Source organism: Pteropus medius, unplaced genomic scaffold, assembly GCF_902729225.1.
Source record: "Pteropus medius unplaced genomic scaffold, Ma_sr-lr_union100, whole genome shotgun sequence".
NCBI classification, from domain to species: Eukaryota; Metazoa; Chordata; class Mammalia; order Chiroptera; family Pteropodidae; genus Pteropus; species Pteropus medius.
This window is the reverse complement of record NW_024344378.1, coordinates 1,798,572-1,822,848: the sequence shown is the minus strand read 5'-3', so window position 1 is coordinate 1,822,848 and position 24,277 is coordinate 1,798,572. Positions and strand designations below refer to the sequence as shown.

The 24,277-nt window shown below is 41.9% G+C and overlaps 2 long non-coding RNA genes across 2 annotated transcripts; one reads left to right on the top strand and one right to left on the bottom strand.

Moving 5' to 3' along the window:
- Positions 1-13,194: 13,194 nt before the first annotated feature.
- LOC120608984 (uncharacterized) lies at positions 13,195-21,000 on the bottom strand. Its single transcript, XR_005654581.1, has 4 exons — positions 18,846-21,000; positions 17,944-18,743; positions 17,557-17,842; positions 13,195-14,290 (listed from the first exon to the last, which is right to left on the bottom strand). It is a non-coding gene; the product is annotated as an uncharacterized LOC120608984 (long non-coding RNA).
- On the top strand, positions 14,284-24,034 carry LOC120608985 (uncharacterized). The gene is made up of 2 exons (XR_005654582.1): positions 14,284-14,536; positions 20,996-24,034. It is a non-coding gene; the product is annotated as an uncharacterized LOC120608985 (long non-coding RNA).
- Positions 24,035-24,277: the final 243 nt, after the last annotated feature.

Below are 24,277 nucleotides of genomic sequence, written 5' to 3'. Positions count from 1 at the left end.
TAACTCGGAGCGAGGCCCTGGCTGTCTTCAATTCTACGATGGTTGAGAGGTGAGGAGACTGCCAAAGAAAAGTCCAAAGCTGGCAGAGGCAGAGGTTGCTTCATGGGACTTAAGGAAAAAAGCCGTTTCCACAACATAAAAGTACAAGGTAAAGCAGCAAGTGCTGATATAGAAGCTGCAGCCAGTTATCCAGAAGATCCAGTCACACTAAACAACAGATTTTCAATATAGACAAAAGAGCCTTATATTAGAAGATGCCGCCATCTTGGATTTTCATAGCTAGAGAGGAGAAGTCAATGTCTGACTTCAAAGCATCCAAGGACAGGCTGACTCCTTTGTTAGGGCTAATGCAGCTGGTGACCTTAAGTTGAAGCCAGTGCTCACTCACCATTCTGAAAATTCTAGAGCCCTTAAGAATTATGCTCAGTCTACTCTGCCTGTGCTCTATAAATGGAACAACAAAGCCTGGATATTTCTGTTTACAACATGGTTAATTGAATAGTTCAAGCCTACTACTGAAGCCTACTGCCCAGAAAAGAAGAGATTCCTTTCAAAATATTACTGCTCACTGACAATGCACCTGGTCACCCAGGAGCTCTGGTGGAGACAGACAATGAGATTAACATGGTTTTCATGCCTGCTAACAAACATCCATTCTGCAGCCCATAGACTTCTCATTTAAGAAATACATTTCGTAAGGCTGTAGCTGTGATAGACAGTAATTCCTCTGATGGAGCTGGGCAAAGTAAATTGAAACCTGGAAAGGATTCTGCATTCTACATGCCATTGAGAACACTTGTGATTTATGGGAAGAGGTCAAACTATCAACATTAACAGGAAGTTGGAAGTAGTTTATTCCAACACTCATGGATGGCTTTGAGGAGTTCAAGACTTCAGTGGAGGAAATAACTGGAGATGTGGTGGAAACAGCAAGAGAACTAGGATTAGAAGTGGAGCCCGAAGATGTGATTAAATTGCTATGATCTCATGACAAAACAGATGAGTTTCTTCTTATGGGTGAGCAAAAAAAGTAGTTTCTTGAGATGGAATCCACTCCTGATAAAGGTGCTGTGAAGATTATTGAAATGATTACAAAGGATTTAGACTATTACATAAAGTTAGTTGGTAAAGCAGTGGCAGGATTTGAGAGTACTGACTTCAATTCTGAAAGTTCTATTGTGGGTAAAATGCTACCAAACAGTATCGCATGCTACAGAGAAATTATTTGTGAAAAGAAGAGTCAATCGATGCAGCAAACTTCATTGTTATCTTATTTTAAGAAATTACTTCAGCCAGCCCAGCCTTCAGCAACCACCACCCTGATTAGTCAGTAGCCATCGACATCGAGGCAAGACCCTCCACCAGCAAAAAGATTATGACTTGCTGAAGGCTCAAATGATGGTTAGCGTTTCTTAGCAATAAAGTATTTTTTAAATTAAGGTATGTACATTGTGTTTTTAGACATAATGCTAAGAGACTATAGTATAGTGTAAACAAATTTTATATGTACTGGGAAACCAAAAAATTTGTGTGATTCACTTTATTGCAATATTCTCTTTGTTGCGGTGATTTGGAGCTGAAATTGCCAATATCTCTGAGGTATGCCTGTACTACTCAGCAACAAAAGGGGATGACCTACTGATACACACACATAAATCTCAGAAACATTATTCTGAGTGAAAATATCTGGACTCCAAACGGTACATAGTGTTGTTTGAATCCACTTCTGTAAAATGCAAACCAGTCTACAGTGATTATTGTCTTGGGCCAGCGTCAAAAAAACAATAAGATGGTTTGTTAGGGTGAAAACCTTTTCGGGGAGGTGAGATGTGCTGTATCTTAATGTGATGATGGTTTCATGGGGTGTACAAAACTATCAAGAGTGATTTAAATGTACACTTTAAATGGATGCTAAGAAATAACATGTGAAAAGGTGTTCATTCTCATTAGGAACTAGTAAAATACAAATGCAAATTAAAAGAGGGCAGAGTTTTCCTCTGACCAGATTGGCAAGAATAACAAGTTTGATAGTGCATGTCCTAGAGAAAACCATTGGCCCTTGGAAGGATGTTTACAAATGTTTATAGTTGCATTACTCATACTAGGAAGAAGATAAAAACACGTGGGTTCAAATGTCTACTCTTAGGCAAATATAAAATAGTCTGTGGTTTATTGAAACTGTAAATATCTACGTGAATAGAAATTAATAAAATACCTGTTTATGTATCAACACAAATGATTCTCAAACACATAATGGTAAGCAAAACAAATTACATAGAGTAGTGTTCCATTTATATACGTTTCAATAATATCCAAATGAAGCAACATATTGTTTAGAGATATACACCACATTTGGCAAAACTTTAAATACTACAATGATAAACACCAAGTTTAAGATGGTGGTTACTAGTGGGAATTCGAAGTATGTGATAAGGGTGAGAAGGTCTTTCAAAAATTCTTTAGTAAGATTTTCTTGTTTACTGGCTGGAGCATACCTGGGTATCCTTTTACCATTATTCTGTAAACCATACATATATGAAGTAGGTCATAAAGAGTTTTTTTTTTAGCTTATGGAAAAACATAGACGTGAGATCATGTTAACCACAGAATAATTGACATAAAATTTATCAATTTTAAAGAGGCCTGAGAAAATTTACTATGCCCAATAAAAATAAAGAAATGATAAAAATATTAAATACCAAATATAGAAAACATGAGTAAAATGATAGATAAATTTTAATGTAATTATGATTATAATACATGTATTTGTGTTAAATTCAATAAAAATATCAGCTTACAGATTTGATAGAGAAAAAGATCAAGCAATATATCATCTATAATTGACAAAAATATTCAGAAAGTTTTAAAAATTACAATGTGGTTATAGATGCAGATATATTACACAAATAAAGAAAATGATCAAAAAAATAGCAACTTTAAAGGGAACTGCAATTTAATTCAAACAGTCATAAGAAACAAAGAAAATTATAATATACTGGAAAAATGGATTAGAAGATATAATACTTATGAACAATAAAGCCTAAAAAATTCAGAAAGCAACATTGAGAAAATTTTAGGGAAAATGGATTTTATTCAGAGATTTTAATGCATTTATTAGGAAATTTTCAACTGAAGAATACAAAAAAAAGTATGAAAGATAACAATTAACCTAATATATAGCAGCTTCATGTGTGCATATGTGTGTATACATGTATGCGCACACACATATGTATATACTATGTATAACTTCACCTGTAAATATAGAAATTCATACTTCTGTAGCCCAGGTGGGCTACTTTGCATATTAAGATACATTTATAGGAGAAAACTAACTAAATAAGTTTACTAAAAATACAATCAAGTTAGACCTAATTAACAAATAAAGCTTTAAAAAAATCCTTTGTTTAAAAAGAATAAAATCACATTACCAAAACAATCCTTGGATTAAAAAGGAAATCATGAGGACCATACTGAAAATTGAATGACAAAGAAAGTATTACATACCCAAATGTTGAAACAGTGTTGAAACAATACTCAGTGTTGAAACAATACTCAGATGAAAAGTTATAAATTTATCTATAAATACAAAGAAGACTGAAAACAAGATGAATTTTCAACTCAAAAAGCCAAGGCTAAACATGAGCATCAGAGTAAAATCAAAAAAGAAAGAAGGGAATTATAAGGACAGAAATCAATAAAATAGGGAACTACGACAAAAGCCGAGTCTTTGAGAAGATTAATAATAATTAAATCTTCAATAAAACTAACGAGAGAGAGAGAGAATGCAAAGAAAAGCCCAGAATGAGAAAGGGAAAATTACAGTCACAAAGAGTATTTAGTCAAGAATACAAGAAAATTGTTAAAATTTCAACATCAGAAAATCTATCAATTTATTTCAAGAACTACAGGACAAAAACCTCTGGATCATCTCAAGAGATAAAAAAATATATATTTAAGCTCAAATCTGTTTATCATTTAAAAATTCTCAGAAAATTAAGGAATGTTCTTAATTCATCCAATTGATATTTATTGACTGCCTACTAACTTGTAGGCATTCTTTATGCACTGAAATATAGCTTGGAATTGAATCTCTTTATTTTCATGTCATGTTAATAGTCATATAGGGTGGTATATTCCTTTCTAGTGTGCCCATTTATTACCATGATGTAAACAGCTTATGAACCAGCAAATTTTATAACTGCCTCTCTCAGTTCAGAAGCCTTTATCTTTCTTACATATGTTAACTTCACCCTTTTCCTGCTTGCCTTTATAGATATCAGCTGATATTAGCATATCTAAGAATGTCGTCATAGAATCCTAAAATCAAGACATGGTTATCAAATGAACTGTAGGACTACAGACTTTAGATTTCAAAGGGTAGGCAGTTTGTATGTATGTGTATATGCATGTGTTTGTGTGGGTGCCTGTGTGTGTGTGTGCGTGCGTGCGTGCATTTGCGCATTATGTGTGTAGTGTATTTGTACTTTGACTTTTCCTTTCCTTAAAGAAGGACACGAGAGGCATTCTTAGATAGTTTCTTTATGTTTCCTGGGTTCAGAAGTAGCTCAAATGTAATTTGTACAGGTGCTAAATGAATTCGAGATGAAGTTAAACAGATGGTCACACCTCCCTCTTCTCATCTCAGTTAGTCAGCCCGATTAAAATGGCCATTCTCCCAAAACTTGTATGTCTTATGCAAATGCATCAAGTATTTCCACAAACCATATGTCTGACACCCTAACCTAAGCATGAGTGGATTTGTGTGAAATGTTAGTGTAGGCGCCCACTCTCGTAATGCGCTGTCAGAGATGTCAAGAGGAATTCTGGTGAGGTGTTTTGTTTGACATACACCTGTAAGATGTGGAAACTTCTATGGAAAGGATTAAAAACCTCAGTGGAGTATTTAACAGGAAACAGTCTGTACCTGAGCGTAGTTTATTGTGCACTTGACAGAGTTAAATGTTTATGTCATGTGTAGCAAAATGACATTTTAGCCTTAAGTAAAAATTTTAAGTCTTAATAACTTAAAAATATTTATAATTCCTTTCCTTTGTTTATTTAATCTGAATTTAGCCACACCCTGTTCTTTGCAGGGATCCATGTTAGCAAGCAGGTCAAGAGTTTTGAATGAATGAGTTGTCCATTTACGGTTATGTGGGTACCATGTACTTGAGGTGAGTTGGATAGACCAGTTATTCCTGCCTGAGCAGCCGCCGCTGCGAAGGTGTGAGTGTGAAACCACTTCTGCCCCCATCCTTTCCTCTAGAACTACAAATCCACGTAGCACATTCCAGAGACAATTACCTGTGTGATTATTGTACACACCCAGGGAAGAATACTTCACAACTTGACAACCAGTTTCATCACATTTGTCTGTTTTAGTAGTTCATATAATTTTAAATCTAAGGAGCTTTGGGAGAACAGCAAGAGCTTGGAATGTGTTCCAATTTGGAACATAAATTCATTCAGCACCTGTGAATATAGTTTGAATCGGTATTGTTAAAAAAAAAAAAAAGTCCACTCTGTTAAATTTATTTGGAACTTCTTTACAATAATTTTTGGGTACAAAACAGAGATTAAATGAATGAATAAGTAAATCAGTGAATTTTTGCTAAGGACTCTTTCATCATGCCAATGAAAGAAGCCAGACTGTGGCTTCAGCTGCACGGGAAGCCCTGGCCCCACTACTCATTCTGGATGATTCCTTGAACTTTTGGGGTCTCAGGTCCCATGCTGGAGATGAGGATAATAGGATCTCACTTTAGCAAGGTTTGTGAGGGTTAAATCAGAAAACTAACATGTGTGAAGAACCTCTCCCAATGCATGCTTAGGAGCTCAGTAGACTCCCTCTTGTCTGTAGGAATACTGATAAAATAATAATCGACCGTTTATTGAAAATTTACTCTGTGCATGGAGGGTTTGAAAATGGTACACGTTTCTGGGGGTGGGGGATGTTGCCACTGATTTCATTGATTTAGATTTCAGAACACCTTTTTAAGATGTTGCTTAAGGTGACTGCTCACATTTAGAAAATTCTTAACTGAGTTCTACGTTGTATGGTGATTCTCAATTATCAGGTTAATTGGGACTGTCAAATTCTCTCGTAACTGGTCTGAAATTAAATTGCCAATGAATCCCCAGGCATAGCAAATGTTTAGTTATTCACACAAGCACAGGTCACGAGCTCAGTTCCCTGCCGGCACCCTGGCACATGTTCCTTATTTGATGAAATTATAAATATGCTCCTTATTTAAGTATCAAGGCTAATTACCTTGCTCTTTTTTTTATTAAAAATGCGTGATTTTAAAACAAATTTAATCAAGTATTTTATTAAAGTAATACAAAAATGTTTTGCAAAATGCACTGTTAACATATTAGAAATGTTCTATAATACCCACTTTTATTAACTAATTAAGTTAATTTAGTCCAAATTTAATGCCACTGAATTATTCCAGTTGAAAGTATTCCAATAAGTCCACAAATAGCAAATTTGAAGCCCTCCAAGAGTCAGTGGTGGACTGCTGAATCTACTCATTTTGTTTTCTATCTTCTCATCCCTGAGTATGCTTCTGCAGTGTAATTCTGATCAAGTGAATTATCACCTGCATAAGAGGAAATTCTTCTGACGTTTGTATGTCTAATCACGTGGTCCTGGCATTATGTAGCTACTAGATCAGGCTGCAGCCTCTAGCGTTCTTTACTTAAATATTGTAATCTGTTCTTCTCCCGGAAGTGAGGTTGTTGGCTCTCGTGGTAGGCACATGGTTACCATGTACCTGGCATCTACGATGCACTTGACCTGTTTGTCCTCGGGTCTCGTGAGTATGGGCGACTATCACAAAACACTAGAGACTGGGCAGGTCAACGTGACAGACGTTTCTTTCTCAGGTTCTGGAGACTTGGACCTGAGGTCAGACCTGGGGTTCTGATGAGGGCTCTCTCACAGGTTGTAGACGGCCACCTTTTGGTTGTGTCCTCAAAAGACGGAGACCAGAGAGGGGAAGCAGGATCTCTCGTGATTCTTATAAGGGTTCTGATCCCATCCCAAGGACTCTGCCTTCATGACCTCATCTAATCCTAATTCTTCCCAAAGGCCGCATTGGTGGTTTGGACATGAATTTGGGGGGGATACAAATATTCAGTCCAAAACAAACACCTTTTGAACCGCTGTGGCAACATATTCGGTTAAACTGTCCAGCCATGTCCCTTTACCTGATTCACAGTCAGTAGGAAGCACCAATTTCAATCACTCAGGTTGTACTGCTGCAGAGACACACCAAAGCCTAATTAGTTGGATAGGACGTGAGAGCTGGAATAGGTGTGAATTCAGACCCTCTCAAGCATGCTGTGGGGGCACACTGAATCCCGAGGGAAGGAGTATTTCTGAGATACGAAGTGTCTAGTCGGAGACTGCTGGAACCCACTGTGTTCTGTGTAACACAGAGGCAGTGTGATGACGGAAGCAGCAGAAACGAAGACAGGATACGCTGAGGATGACCCCGTCCCCCAGAAAGAGCAGGGCCGCTCCTGAGGACCTCAGGACGCGCTCGCAGGAACTAACTCACCTACAGTTCAGTTGTTTATTTTTGACCTTCCCGAGGCTCATAGACCAAGTAGTCTTTCTTTCTCGGGAGACCAGAGCTTCCGTCCTTAGCATAGGAACTATCTACGCCCACGTTTACATGGCTGGCTGGATGGATGGATGGGTGGATGGATGGATGGATGGATGGATTTGGCCATCCGAAGAGGCCTGCGTTTCCTCTGGCTTTCTCTTGGCTGGAAGGCTGACTCATCCTCCCACGCGCCCCGTCAGCTTTTCAAATGATTTCCATGATTCTCTCAGTACAACCCAGTCTCCCAGATTTCGGATGTTCCAAGATCCACTTTCCTGCTCAGTCCCAACCTGAAACCCAACATCTGCACGTGGCCACCTTCCCCAGTCAGGTCCTCTCACCTCTGCCTTTGGCTTCATGGGAGACATGGACCCGTGCTTGTGATGAGATTCAGGGTGGCCGTCAGAACCCACAATGGCATCAGTGTAGCTGTGCAGCCAACACGTGCATTATTTAGGGGCCACTGGGCATGTAAAGTGAAAAGTCATCCACTCAAGCCATTCACATGGGCACGTGTCTATCTTGTGACACTTCCTCTGCTTCCTGGAATAGAACTCAACCCCTCTTCCAGAGCCTCCTGCAGAATATGTGACTTGCATTTGGAGAGTCAGGCCAGGCTTGTCATAACTCTGTCCTGGTAACCGTGTGGTAACATGATTCACACATATCACAAGCTAGGAAGTTGGGATGACAAATGATATTAACGCCTACCATTTGCTCCCCTATCTTATGACTAAATCAAGCAAAGGACTCCTCCCACCCCAGAATGTTGAATACAATAGCAGACGAACATGAAATAAATACAGGTCAGAGCAGGTTTTTACTGGACCTAGATGGACATTTGGCCCATTTAGCTATGATTGGAAGTTGACCTTTACCCAGCAGACCCCACGGAAGGAATCTGTCTAAGCATGCGCACTTCCTGACTAAGCACAGGGTACCGCTCTACTCCAGCTTTTTTATTTTTTTATTGCAAGGATAACAAGTTGTTGTTTAGGATTAGTAATTATTTTAATCACTATTGCACTTCTCTTGTTTCTGCTTAAAACTCATTACATAAATGCTCGGAACCCTGAATTCCAGATGAAGCACCTGAATCTCTTTTGTTCCTGATTATAAATGCTGATCCACTATCACATATCCCAGCGAATGAAACTGTCCTCTCTGATGCAGGTCTGTCTAGTCAGGGGCCGTCTCTATCTCCATGGCTTCAGATTTGCCTACTTCTCTTGGGATCCATTGTCTCATCCTTCTTATCATTCATCTCTATCTTCTTTTCCCAAAGTGACTTTCTGATGTTTTCACGGAGGTTTCTTCTTGGGGAGCCCCCATAGCTCTCATCTCTCATGTGCCCAGATCGCAGGCCTCCATCTGTCTTCCCTTTACTGTTTCCTGGGCATGATCACACCCAAGAGGCCAACCATATCAATTTCCAGCAGCACCCCCAGATCACCTGCAGGGAGCAGACTCGAAACAAATGTGTGGTGGAACTGACCTGCGGGCCGATCCGCAGGCCAATCCAGCTGCTTCCTCCTCTGGCTGAGGCTGCTGCACAGAAGGAAAGGGAGATCTGAGACACAGGTGGCCTATTGTGCCAGCACCCCGATGTCTGGCCTGGGCCCTTTTTCTGTATCCCCCTGACCCCACTGCTAGTGGTCCTTTCACACCCCGCAGACCTGGATGAGGCTGCACCTGAGCAGTGGAGCCTGGTGGCTCAGAGTCCGGCCACCCCTCTGCCCCAGGCCTGCCCAATTGTCCCTGTGCAGCCTCCTCTCCTTTCCCTGCTGGGCCTGCCTTCTGGTTGGTCTGGTATCCAAACCCGAGGATCAGCTCCTTTTTCCTGCTCTCATCACCCGAGTCCCGACCCTAACCCCACTTCCCATGACTGGGCCCCACTTTCCTGAACGCCACCTCCTCACCTGCAGACTGGACCCAGCAGTGACCGTTCGGTCAGGTTGGTGTGCAGGTTGAAGGAGGCCGTGAGAGCAGCCACTGCACAACGGCACCTAGATCAGGGTCGGTGAGCATCAGCGGGCTTGCCTCTGTCTGCCTCCTGGTGGTCCCTGCCCCTGCGTGCTGTGGCTTCATGGCTCTGTGCAGCTCAGGCTCCCAGTTATTTCGCTGGGTCATATTCCATCATCTGAATTGATTCATTCTCCTGCTGAAGGACACCTTGGTTGCTTCCAAGCTTTGGCAATTATGCATAAAGCTGCTGTAACCATCTCTTACATTCTTAAACTCTCTGCAGCCAAATGCATATGGTATTTAATTCTTGATGTCCACCTCCATCCCCAGGCACACTTTGTTCTGTCTGGAAATGCTGACACTTGGGTTGGGAGCATTATTAAAAGAAGTCTAATAAGAAAAGTTACTGGGGAAGGTGCCTGCCAAATGGGGGTGATTGTCCTAAGGGTCGGGGTTCTTGGAAGCCCCAGGTCATCGCCCCTCCCCCAGCTGGTTGCCAGGCCTCACTGGAGAAATGCTCACAGCACCATCTCTGCCCTGGTCCTGGTCTGTGTGTGGCATAGCCACAAGTCTACAAATCTTGGGATGCCCCAGGGATGGGCAGAGACCCTAGGGAAGTTGCTTGTATACTGAGGGACAGAAGCGTCACTTGCAGTGGCTGCACCTTGAGGGACTTGCCTGTAGGCATTCAGTGCATCAGTGCCATTTGCAGACTTTCTCTGCAGACCCAGCCACAGCTGGAAGGCTCGCTGCAATCTGGGAAGGGCGTGGGCTTGGCCGACCGGGATGGGGCGAGTCGTGCAGGCACACAGGGGCCAGCTAGGTTGTCCAAGGATCTCTACGAGGAGCTGGACAGCGTGCACCAGCCTGGCCCTTGGCTCCTTGCTACAGACTTGTCATTTATTCATCCGTCAATCAGCCCCTCGAGGGAAGAGTGGCTCTTACTGAGCTCTGAGGCTCTAGCACCACCTCCTCTTGAAGGGGAGTTGGCGAGTGAAGGTTTGGAGCTGTTCTGTGGTGCTTGGGAGGTATCTGGATTCGCCTTAGACAATGGATAAGTTTTTCTTAACCGAGTGTTAACTGGCTGGGATTTAATGACACAGACACACGCAGGTGTGCAGTCATGCATGCATGTGCATGCGTGTACACGTACACGCACACTCGACAGCCAACCCTCAGCAATGTTTTCTCGGTCAGCGGTGTGACAGCAGGCTCATATTTTATCATAAATGTGCGTATCTCTATTTGTTTAAGAATATCAGATATTTTGTTTTGCTTTTACATGTTTGCAGGTTACGTGTATTTTCAGATTTTAAGAAGAGTATGTACCAAGTACTCTTGTAGGTCACAGCCAGCTTTGCAGGCTGCCCGGTTTGTCTTTCCATTGAGTCTCTGAAGCTCACTCGGCGTGGTCACTGCTGCTCCTAGGTCGTGTTTATTGTCCATTTTGATTCCGTGAAATTGTGAGTATTCTTTGTTTTCAACTTTCCCATTCCAAGCATGACTCTCTTGTTTTAAAAACATAAAACTGTGAATATATGCCCATTGTAAAAATTTCAGGAAAAAAATATAGGTTAAAAAATCAACAATCCACAGTCATGTCCTTATTTGATGACTATTCCTACACTTTTAAATATTTGCTCAACAAGTATCATGTTGTCTTTTGTGTCATTGACATTTTACTCAGGGTATAGTCATACTTACAATATTATTTCCATTATCTGCATGAAAACAATTGCTTGGTTCTCTAAAAGAGATTTAGCTTCCCCCCTGAGGCTACAAAGAAACACTTTAATTAATCTTGTAAAGTTTGGTTACAAACCATAAAGTACCAGCATCATCTGAACACTTTTAGATAATTGGTTGGTAAATTGGTAGGTTGGTTTAATGATCTCTCATTTACCTCTCTTCTTCAGAGGGAGTAGAGAAGGGAGGATAGCAATACCACAATCACAGTGGATATTATTATTAATATCCACTATGATATATACTGTTTATACTATGTAACTAATGACATTGTTATTAATTGTGATGATACCACAATCGCCCCAGGTGTTATTAGTAGTCTATCTGAGTTGAAAGAATTGTATACATTCCGAAACTAGCAATACTCTAATTGGAAAGAACATGTGAGCAACCCTTAAACCTAAAATGTATTCCCTGTGTTCTTAAAGTAAAACAAACTAACTCAATCTTGGTCTAAACATCGCCACCCCTCTTCTGAAGCTGATTTTATTTATGTTTGGCTCTGCCTTTACTTGCCAGTAAGCAGGAATGGGTGTTCCAACTAAGCTCTGAGCTGTTGAACTTGAAAAAAAAAAAAAATTCCACATTCAAGAAAAGACTGATGCTCTCAGGAAATTCTTTTCCTTAAAATGGACATGGTCTATACACCCTCTCCCTTCGAACACTTCAGACTGCTAGCAGGCGTCTCCAGGCTCTGCTTCGTAATCCTCAAAAATCTCCTGGTGAGACTCTTCCAAATAAGGTTTGACTAAAAGTAGGATGCACAATTCTCTTTATCTTGAAGAAAGTAGCTGCAGAGAAAACCAGAAGTACAAACCAGGCATTGTCATTCAGACACACAGACCTTGTGGGAAGACAGCTGTCTGTCCTTAGCAAAGGTGACTTCCTTCCTTCTTCCCTCCCCTCCCCCTCCTTCCCTCCCCTCCCCTCCTACTCTTCCCTTCCCTCTCCTCCCTTGTATCTCTTTCATTCAGCGGCGGATTTGACCATCACAAAACTTTTTTTGCAGACATACTTGTTTTGGGAGAGTTTGCGGATTGTTTTTCAGGTAGCATCTATTTTCATTTCTGAAAACAACTTTATCAGAGCAGCAAAACCGTTAGGTTCGTCTTGTTTTTCTGAGAAGGAGCTCAAGGTGACGCGGGTCCTGTAGCAAGTTCCCAGCAAGTCATGCAGAGTTCTGTAACTGGCTCATAGAAAGTCCGGTTGCCTTTCCTTGTTCTTAGATGAATCGCTCTTTCATTCATGTCGGGGACAGAAAAGTGAGACGGCACTATACTCTGCACATAAACTCTTACGTGCTTTAAAAATTCACCATGGCTGGTGGTTACATTTGGTGAAACTCCAAATGAAGGAGACTGATGTTTTTATCCAGTTCTGAAGACACACATACACCCTGGGAAAAACAGCTACGAAGACCAGCAGCCCCTGAAATGGCAGGGGTCCAGGTGGCCCCTGGGTAGCTTGTGTGTGCTTCTCTGTCCACCCTGTTGCAGGGGCCACTGTATTTCCAAAAATAGTCAGCCCTGGAAGGACCCCCACAGCTTCTGAGCAAGTAGCTGCAATATCTGTCCTTGACTTTGGATAATTTGAGGTCAAAATACCCATTCACCAGTTACTGCCTCAGAATCAGAAGAAGGGTGGCTAGTGCAAAATGTTAGAGAAAAAATAGCAAAGTGATTATTCTACCCCTCCCACACATTTATTTTCTGAGAGAAGAAGACCTGACGATTCAGTTTCGTTCATTCCACTTACACTGCATTCGCGTCGTATGTCAAGTATTTCTTTCCTTACAAATACTGTGATTTTTTGCTCATAAACATTAGTAGAGTGAACTAATCAGGATATAATAGAAACACAATAACCCTAATTGGTATTAACAATTTAGCATTCTTTATTATTGATGAAGAATGATATACAAGGACATGGTCTTTTCACAAGGTGTAAACCTCAGCCAGCCACTGTCCCTGCCTTTGGTGCAGTCCCTGAGGTCAGGAGACCCTTGGTCCTCTCTGCATTTCTTGGATGACCTGCCTCCCCCAGAGCTGGTTGTAAGAACCTGAAATGTCCACGTCAGGGAAAGACGGCTGTTCATGTTGCTGCTCGGTGTGCCTGAGTCAGTGAGAGAACAGACACCTTCAGAAATGCAGACGCTGCGGGCCGTCTGCTTGCTAATATGTCTCTGTGTGTCCATATCTCTATATCTCTATATGATCTGGCAGAAATCGGTCTAAAATTTACATTCGTTAAAATGATGGAGTATCTAGGCTGCAGGAATGCCCTCCTGCTGTAAGAATACAAAAAATATACAAAACAACACTTTCAGACATTGGACAACTGGTGGCCTAGGGTATAAGTTTCTGAGAAAAGAAAAACAAAGCGAGCCCTAAAATGGCCTCAGATTACTTCCTGGAGGGCTCTCCACACCAGCACACAGGAAGAGGCGCCATGAGGAAAGTCTGGAGGTCTTGCCGAATCGAGGAGGCTGAGAACGGCATCCAGGAGGCCAAGGTGCTGACTTGCATGGGGCAGAGCTCTTGGGAGAAGGAGCCGCATGGAGGGCGTTGCTGAGATCGCCAGGGTCTCCTCCAGCCTCTGGCTGAAAACTGACTCGCACGTCCTGAGTTGGGGGAAACCTCCAGGAGCCAGCAGGCCCAACAACCCGGGGCCTTGCCCAGGGCTGGGAAGAGCATGCGCTCCAGCAGTCAGAATGGAGAGGACGCACAAGGGACGGGAGCTCGGCTACACTCCTCAGAAGGGTCTCTTAGCTGTGGGGCTGACACAGCCCTGGCGTCCCGGCTGCTGTTGACCTGGCCTGCGAAAGCCCAGAAGCTATTTCATCAAGATGAAAATGACCTGCAGTAACTTGCCCACATGCCAAAACAGAACCCCACGCTCTCCGAAGGAATACGACAGAATCCAGTGCTTGATAGTGCAGCTCTACGTGCTGAGCAGCCGAGCAGAGCCTAGCGGGCATGGACAGAAGAGAAACATGAGTCATTATAGGAGAAACATTAACCAGCAAAAACTGAGCTAGAAATGAAAGACGTAGGAGTAGCAGAAAAACCATAAAACAGCTATTATTAATGCTGAAAATTTGCCAACAATGTAAAAGAAAACATGCCTACAATGAGAGAGATGGAAGATTTGAAAAAATTCATTTGGAACTTCCAAGGATGAAAAAATGCAGCATTTCGAAGACAGTTGCCAAGGTGGGCAGATTATACTTCTACATCTTTATAACGTTGATGCTAAAAATTCTGATATTGATAAAACCGTCAATTGATCTCTAAAAATTATATTTTTCCAAGATATAACTTTTGACCTTTTATCAAATTATTTTCCTTCTCAAACAGTCTGGCCCAGCACACCCACAGATTGTTAGCTACTCTGTCCCCGCCCCGGGAACTAGGCCTCACCAACACCACAGTGTTAGTCATTTAATGTCAGCCATTAAAGAATAGCAGTGATAAGTCACAGCAGGAGAATAATTCACATTCGCATTCCCTTGGATGGCAAGGTCAAAATGAGAGGGTGAAATGGAAGGAGTAGCAGAGTTTTATTTACCAAGCACATTCCAGTGTGGTAAGTGGCTGCAAAAATGTCCAGTAATATGCTGTGCACAGTGGCCTTTCCCATTTTATTTTTTTTTAATCAGCTTTTCTCATTAAATATGCTTCTTCTTAGTGCCAGGAATGGTTAAGCCTAGGCGATTTGCTGAGGATTATTTTAGTTTATTGGCTCATGGACCCAAAAAGGAGGTTAATTTTTCTATGATATTTCCAGTTCTTTTTAAAAGATATTTATTTTAGCCAATATGTGATGCTGTATTTGGCAATCTCCATTGGGTTAAGTTAATTTCTGGGCTTGGCTAGTTTTCTCCAACACAGGCCATTCATAGGAGCCTCATATTTAAGCAGTAACTTCTTTTTTTCTTATACCATTATTGCCAAATTCACATTATCATTATCACCACAAATTCCTTTTGTCCAGTCTGTTCATGAAACACTATTGCCTGAGGCTAAGAGCAAGTTGACTGTTTTTCCCAGAGGAGAACACCAGAAAAATCATTTATCACTTCATTCTTTCCCTTACCAAGGATTTCTTCTCAAAAAAATGAGGCTTGTCCCCGAGGCTCTTTGGAAATTGACAATTCACGAAGAATCAATGGGGAGCTGCACTTTTGATGGATGAACCATTTGAAAATTCCATGGCATTCTTCCCATGACCTTTTCTGAAGACAGATAAATAGCCTTCCAAAGGTTGCATTTTATTTTATGTTCAGAAAAAACCTAGCCCCAAGGTATGTCAGAGAAAGCAGAGCCATGTTGGGATCGTTCCCAAAGTGAAAGAGTAAATAAAGGGAGAAAGGACAGTGCAACTTAGAAACACTTTTGTGAGTCCGAGTGATGCTAAAGAGAGGGCCATGAGCACTAAAGCTCTGAACCCGAAAGGACGCAAAGAACCTTAGGAAGCTCTCCCGTTGCCTTGAAGACAGCGTCTAAGACCTCGTTGCCATTGTTGGCATTTTTCGTACTTAATAAATCTAACTTACGTATTACCCACCCACACACACCTAACACTGTACTGCTATCTATAGGGACATCTCTGATTTCACGTCCATGCTATATTACTAAGGAAAAATAAACAAATGCATCAAAACAACAGCATACTAACAACATGAAACATGGCATTAAAAAATATCAAGATTTAGATTATGTAAGGGCAGTCCAGATGTGAAGGATGTTATAGCGTGTGCATCAGGAAGCACGTCACAGAATTTCTTACAGGATTTGAATGTGGAAATGGAAAAAAAGGATCTTGAAGAATTTAAATAATGATATAAAAAGTTAGAAACTACAGAACGAGTGGAGCCAATGACAGATAAAATGCCTTTGACGAATCAGTAAGGAGGTGGTGGGTATACCTTAGTAAAACAAGGAAGGCATAGGGCATCATATTCCCAAATCTGGTTAGTAATCTGTCAGAATTAATATATCTTAAAATATTTAAAATGTAATTTTATTTACCCGATTTTTAAAATTTCATCATGCTGTGTTTTACAGAGTTTAGGTAAACCAGAAAAAGAGATTCATGTGGTCCACTAGTACAGTGATATTTCACACATGAATTTGTCACAACCTTTATACCTTTAACCAAAATAAAAATAGATCTTGTTTATTGAGTGTTCACTATACTGTGTTGTCCACTTTGCATGCCATGGCTTATTAATCCCGTTAACAATCTTGGAATGAGTGAACTGTTATTTTGTCTATTTTATAATGTCAAACGGTGATTACAAAAATGACTACAAGCATTTTTAAGAACTCTTCAGAGGGTAATTTGATAAGACAGCATCTCAGGTTCCTATTTTGAGAGGTTTGTTATCAATAATTTTTATGTCATTTATTATTGTCTTAATAAATTCACCATCATCAAATTAAAGATGAAGAAATAGGGAATTGTGTTTTTCTGGTAAAAATAGTCTCCATGAAAACAAAGTTACACACAAATTATCTGGTAATAGAAACTATGACAAAACCTAGCCATGTTTAAATGAGAAATGCTGGCTATGTCTACAAAATTCTAAAACACTCAAGTCAAAAAAACAAAACAAACCAGTGAGCTTCTCGAGAATGAAATGAAACGCCAAACCAAATATCTTCTGGAAGATTCAAAAGAAGAACAAGAAATAATCTTCCACTTGTGACACAAATAAAAATCTCTGTGGCCCACAAAGGTGCTTTACCATATTGTGATGAGTTACAAAATTCTTCTCTGACTATAGATATTCATTTTGTTGGTGTTTCCTCTGAGTCGCTAATCGAAGTGAAAAAAACATTTTGGAAAATGGAAATATTTCCTAGAATTTCAGATGGATTTTGCAAATTTGAAATCCCTACTGTTTCTATCTTCATTATCAAGAAAGCCTCACTGACTGTGGATTGTGAACTGGCACCAAGTAAGGAAAAGTAAAAATAAGACAAAAGGAATTAGCTGAGGAGTCTCAAATCTAATTAAAAAAAATCCGCAGTGGAAGATGGTTAGATACACACACACATATGAAATGTTATGGAAGAAGATTAATGCTTTGCTTATAGTCTGTGTCAGCAAATTAATTTTTTATATGGTAAGACTTCAAGAGATATTATGTAATTTTTTCTATAGATGGGGTTTTAAATAAGATATTTAATGATACTAACATTTAAAAGAATTGTGAAGTTAAGAATACCTGGGAAGAACAGTCTTCTTTCAGAGGTACGCTGGAAGAAATCTGAGAACCAGTACAGGGCTTAGCCTCTTAAAGGAACCGAGTAAACGTCTAGTCATTACTTAGATTCGTAATCCCTTCACTGTCTTCATGCGAAATGCCTCCCTAAAGGCTGGCAACTAGAAAAGAGGGAGACAGAGAATGCCAGAAGAGCCGCTTGGACCTTGACGTGGAGAGGTGGCAGGTGGGCTTCCGGGCACAGAGCAGCGCAGTCCCGGGGTCTGCTGTTCAGACATCTGGCTGGCACCTATGTAAAGCAGGGGGAGTCATGGTGTGTTACTCAGTCTGTCCCCTGTCCAGATACATTCTAATGTTGGCCGAGCGCCTCTGTGGGGTCCCCCTTCCCACCTTGCTTCTCCGTGGGACATCCTCTTTGGACGGGCTCTGGTGAAGGTGACGTCTCCCTTCCTTGCATTCCCAGGGCAGACTTGCGGGCCCCAGTCTGTCCTCGCCCTTCGCATTGGCTCCCCAAGGAGCTGCCCTACTGGACCAGCCTCGAATCCGCCTCTTAACCCAGCTCCATTCTAGGAAGAATTCCGTATTTCAGAGCAACCTTTTCCAAAACAGAATCCTCGGAACGCTAGTTCTGCAAAAGCTTTCCACAACCTTTCTTTGCAACAGACAAAGGAAAGCATTTTGGACAGCTGCATACCTGCTTCCTTTTGGGGCATTCATCATGTGATCAATGTGTATTCAAGAGTCTGAGAGCGCCTTCAGTAGAGACGTACTGTTCATCTGTGTTTGCCCGGGTTTTTACATGGTTATATGGCCATGGAGTCGCTTTGGGGGAGCATCCCTCAGCACGAGCTTGGCATTTGCCGTCTGGGAAATGTGAATTAGGTGACCGCTGTGTCGGCATCATTCACAAATCCTCATGAGGGACACTTAGAATTTCAAAAGACTGGGGAGGCCATATTCAGAGTGCAAAAGTTTAGTGACATCAAATAAGTAGAGAGGATATGAAATATTCAGAATCTGTCATTATACACCCCCACTCCCTTCCCAGGCTTTACCGTATTTGGATAATATGTAAAACCAGTACAGTATGCGTCGGAGGCAGTGTTTGAGGAGGAGTGATGAACAGGCCTGACTAGGTCTCTTATGCTGTTGGGGAGGTAAAAAACGGAAATAACGGAGAACCCAACGGGCTGAAAGAAATGGCCACGAGAAAAATGTAGTGAGATCTTTAATCAGTCAAGCAACCATGAAAGTGGGTTTTCTTGTGCCAGAAGGTAGAGTAGATGACCTACCCGGGTCTTTGCGCACCGAGAAAGTCTCTAACCAGCCAGAGCCGAGTGAAGGTGATTTCAGTCCTGCTTCACATGGTGTGAGTGACAGCTTGGTTCCTTTGGGTAAAATCTATTTGGAGAAGATGATGAAAATCAAAGCACCTTCCATTGAAAGGAAAAGTGGTGTTCTTGTGCAGCTTATTGAAAGGCCAAGAGATGGGTTAAGTGTCAGGTGCTGTTTCATGGGACAATGACTAATCATTGTATGTCACCAGGGAGCAAAATAAAGTTTCATCCTCTTTGCGGCTGAATGATAGCATATGCCAGGAGATTTCGGGGTGCAATTTAAAGGACAGTGAAAAGAAACCCATTAGTTCTCTAAGCACATGGAAACTGCGCCCTATAATTCACTTTTAAGTACTCCTCAGAAATCATATAATTATCCTGTAAAATAGTCTTCCAGTGAACATCGTAACATTTGTAGTTTTTTCAAGAATGAATATTTAGCGTGCAGTAATCTGTTTAAAGTGTGCGTGGCATTGTGTACTTGCAGAGCACAGCACCCTCTGGAACTCAAACGGGTCTCACCTCTTCCTCTCCCCACAGTTCTTCAGCACTCCACAGCGACATTTGCGGGGTGCCGCCTACATGCCCTTTAAGTGTGTGTCTCTATTTCCCCCTCGCTGCTAGGCTCTGCCGAGAGCATCTTCAAATCTCACAGGTCAGACAGCTCGTCGTGGCCGAGCCAGGCGCTGGCTCCAGACCAAGAATTCTTCGTGACCGCTCCAAGTGGCTTTCTTCCTGTCTTATAAAACACATCCTAAAGAAATATATCACTCTCCCATTTCTAGACCCTCATAGAGGCTTATTTATATAGTGCCTGTGTTTAGCACAAAGCATCTCCCCCACCAAATCCTAGAATATTAACAGTAAACTTTAGCCAGTGGTTAATTTGTTTAATGACTTTGTCCAATGCTGTTAAGACATCACAACATGAAGTATTTGGAAAATAGTTCATAACAAAAAAAGAAAAACAGAAGAAAGAATATAGCAGTGTTTCATCATCACGGTCAATTTGAGATAGCTTGCTTTTTTGACCATCTTCATTGTAGTCTAGATTGTTAGAAAGGTTACTGAAGTATTTAATAGGTCAGTTTAAGACAAGGCAACACGTTGAAGAGGAAGTAAAGAACAAGTATGTAGTCCTGTTTAAGCAATATTCCTCTGCAAACTGGCATCGACAACCGTTAAACATCTCTACCAAACCTTAATATGAAAACAGCAAAGAGAAACTCACATTTCATTGCTAACCCAGAATTTGCTAAAGCTATGACACAAAACTGCTTTGCTGTGTGTTTTAAGTATTTTAGTTTCTCTTGTTTTTCAAGGTGATTTGCATGAAATACTGTTAAAGATTATTCTCACTGAATGACTAATGATGAAAATTTTCCAGTTGCTTGAAGGAGGCAGTCTAGTATAATGGTTAAGTACTTTGAGTAAGATCTCATGTTTTCAGGTATTTGCTGGTGAAAAGATCCGACGGGCCCATTCTTTGTCATACAATCATTTTAATACTAAGCAAATAAAATGGCTGACTTTTAAAATGTTTGTTCTTAAAAATCCATGCATATTTAACACATTTCAGAAATAAAAAAGATAAAAGAAAATAAATGCACACACCATCCACTCTTAAATCACCCTTACTTGTCTTAGTTTTTCTAACGATGGGAACATTTCCTGACACTCTAGTTTTAAAAGTTTTCTTCTCCCTTCCTTCATTATAGCTCCTTCACTATGAAAAGTCATTTTACTTTTTCCCGTCGAGCCATCTTCTTGGTGGGCTCTGCTCTGTTTAGCTGTCTTAGCCTGACGCTTTTACGCTCACCTTGAGAAAGAATTTCAGGCAGCTGACCAAATCATACACTGCTTGTCTGTGTCAATATTTATCCTGCCGCTTCCCTGAGTCTACTCATTTGTCTCCATTGGAATTAATTATTAAGTTCTCAAAGGGACATTTTGCCTTGATAACATTGTTTTCTATATAAAAATATGCAGCCTTGTTAAAGGAAACAAAATACATGAACGTTCTGAAAATATCAAAAAGTTCTCATTAGAAGAGAAAAAGATATGCTCAATTTCTGCCTCACTAAATGTTAAAATTATTTTTGTAGACCTTGCATGCAATTGAATGACCGCCACGGTGTAGACCGTTTTTAACGAGCATGCTGCTTTTGGTTCCTACACGTCACCTCCATGCTCAGCCAGCACCTAACGAAGCGCTGAAACAGACACGTTTGGATATTGCAAAGAAACGCACGGCACTTGCGGAAGTCACTTATGCTACAGGGGCCAGTGATTAATAATATGGCCTCTGGGGCCTGATCCGTGAGCTCAGGTGCCAACTGTGCTCCAAGTGGCTCTGACATGTCACCCTTCTGAATGTCAGGTGCTCGTTCCTCGCAGGGGACACTGCTCTCCAGCTCGCAGTGAGGATGGAGCGAGGCCCTGTGTGCAGGGCCATTACTGTTGGTGTCCTCCTGAGCAGCTTGTCCCTGTTGCACCCAGGTTTCCAGAGCACCCGTCTGACATGACATGGAGAAAATGGTCCAGCGCGTCCTCCTGCGTTCCTCAGTTCAGCCTACGTGGGGAGTCATCGCCTCGGATCATTGTTGCTCAATCTACCGTGGCATTCCATCCAACTTATAATTCACTATCACTTCTAAATCTGTGCGACGAGTCTGCTTCAGACTTCCATCTTCCTCGTGAAAAATGTGCTTCTATTTCCCGCTTAAGAGCTGTGTCCCAAGAGAAGTAACAATTTGATGACTTCGTCGCCTGGCTACTGAGTGATCTGCATTCCAGGAGAAAAAACACAGAACAAGTCAATCCTTATTACGTGGAAACAATTCAGGTTTGCAGAAAACCAAACCACTGCTGTGACGAACGAGATGTAGACACCAGAAGAATGCCGCTTATGTCCAAACGAATGACTAAAGCCGTGGGAATGAAGCTCTTCGTTAAGCCTCCTCAGAGTCGTTTTGTAGAAAACAGTTTTAATAACCTTTGGTTGCTGTCAGTCAATCTTGTTTTCTTGGCTGGGTGCTGTTTTAGGTTCACCTTGATCCCAGAGTTACGGGTAGTTAAATTCCCATTTAATGCTTAGTTAGCCTAATTCTTCCTGCTTACGCATTAATGATCTTTATAAGGAAATTCTACCGTCCTATCCACTCTGGAATCCTGTGTTACCCAACCCCACGTGAACTCTGATTTGGCTATCTTTTTGGAATCAACTCCCAAAGGAACTTAATACAGTGGTCTCATGCCCAAATGTAGTTCGGCTATGAATCACAGTGTAAAAGTCAGCAGGTATAAGGGTTCCTGACTGCACCCACTCAGAGATGGGAAGAGAGAAATAATCAAAAATACCGGTGACTATGTCAGATGTTTAAAGATGCCCAGGAAAGCTAAACATAACAAAATATGCCAATTCCTGAATTTCCGGTGACAGTGGGTGGGGAGAGTTAAGGCCCGTGAGGTTTGCGTGAGGAAGTCCAGGCGGGTTTCTCTCTGCGGTAGATGGTGGGTGTTAAAGGCGGGGCACCCGGTTAGCATGCTCAGCACCTCACAGCTCGCTCCCTGCCACCTCGGTTTTGTCATCACAGAAGCACAGGAGACAGATAAATGACTCGGGTAGCTTAACCCTTCGGACGAGGCCTCACAGGTGTGTTGTGAGGCTTGAGCCAAATCTGCGTCGGCAAACTAAACAAAAGGATTGTTCAGTAGCTAGTGGCCACTGGAATGTGGATCATACAAATGTGGTAATGGAGAAATCAGAATCAACACACGTAAAGAAGCTCCAAACGTAAAGCCATTTGGTTTTTGAAGGACAGAATTATGTGACATAAGCAGTGTTTTGTTGCATGGGCTGCACACCCAGTCTCGTTTGTGTCCTCAGAGCCCCACAGAAACAGCTCTTCCAAAGGCCATCTTCATGTCACCAAGTCAAAGAGCCATTTTTTGGTCCTCATTCTTTTTTGAACTTCTAGCAGCATTTAGTGCGATAGACCACTTCCTCCTTCCTGAAATACCTTCTTTCCACGGTCTCCACGACATCCCCCTTTTCTGTTTTTCACTAAACCACACTGGATGATCTTCCTTAGAATTCTTTGCTGGGTCCTCTTTTTCCACACAAACCGCGAATGCTGCCTTTCCACCAAGTTTGTATCCAGGTTGATGGCTTCGATTACCGTGTAATTCTCGGCACCTTCCCATTTTGATTTCTGGCTCTGACTCAAGTATCCAAGTGTTTATTAGACATTTCCACTTAGATGTTTTGAGGCATCTTGAATCCCACATGCCACGGATGAGGTTCTGGGTTTCCCTTGCCCCCTCGCCCCTGCGCCACCCACTGTGCCTAGTTCTGAACCTCTTTAAAGCCACACAGCTCAGTGAGGGCTCCTGCATCTAGCTGTCATTACCAGATGTTTGGGGAAACCTTGGCACTCATCAACAAGGCAGGCGCTGGCTGTCCCTCCAGAAAGACCTGTGATCTATCAACAGGACACTGTGCACTGAGGGACAGGGACAATCTGATTTTCTAGGGGTGACTGGATGAGATCTCTGAAAGGACATTAAACCCTAGAGACACAAATTATCACCGTGGCCTGTTGGCCAAAAGGCAGCAGGTGATATAGGTAGATTTGCAGCACAAGCCTTTTTCACAGGGGGTCCAGTTAGGCCATGGGCTTATCTTGTGGCTATTGCTGAAGTCCTAGAGGCTTCATATGTTTGCTACCTGTCGGAATCCCCCCGTGGGTCTTCTTACCTTCAGAGTAAGGACTGTTAGGAAGAAGGGCCCAAGTGGCAGTTCCTGGAAATGCCCTCATCCTCAAAATAGTAAATCGGATGATCTGGAGGAATAACAGAGATTGTGTCTCCATGGAGACGTCATGAAGTAGAGGTGGGGATTCCTGTTCCCCCTTCCCCCATATAACTTGTCTGTTTGCCTGGTGGAAAAGCCAGATGGATCTTGCAGAATGACATGGATTATAACAAACGTAATCAGCAGTGATGACAATTGCAGCTGCTGTACCAGATGTGGTATCTTCCTTGGAATAAATCAACATAGCCTCTGGCCACCGATATGTACCCTGCACCCACTGATTGAGTAAATGCTTTCTTTGCGATGCCAGTCAATAAAGATAATCTGACTAAGCTTACCTGTATCTGTGAGGGAGCCATAAACCTTGATGGCCACACCACAGGGCTGGGCCCAAGCCACTGCTTTTTGACATGTCTGGAGGAGGTCTGACTACCCCATAGAACAACACTGGTCTGTATACAAGCATCGTCATGCTGAAAAGACTTGGGAGGTGGAGTTACGAGCAGCTTGATGGCCAGTGCAGGGGCAATCGCTGTGGGAGTCCAGATGTCGGCCAGGTTAGGGAAACTCC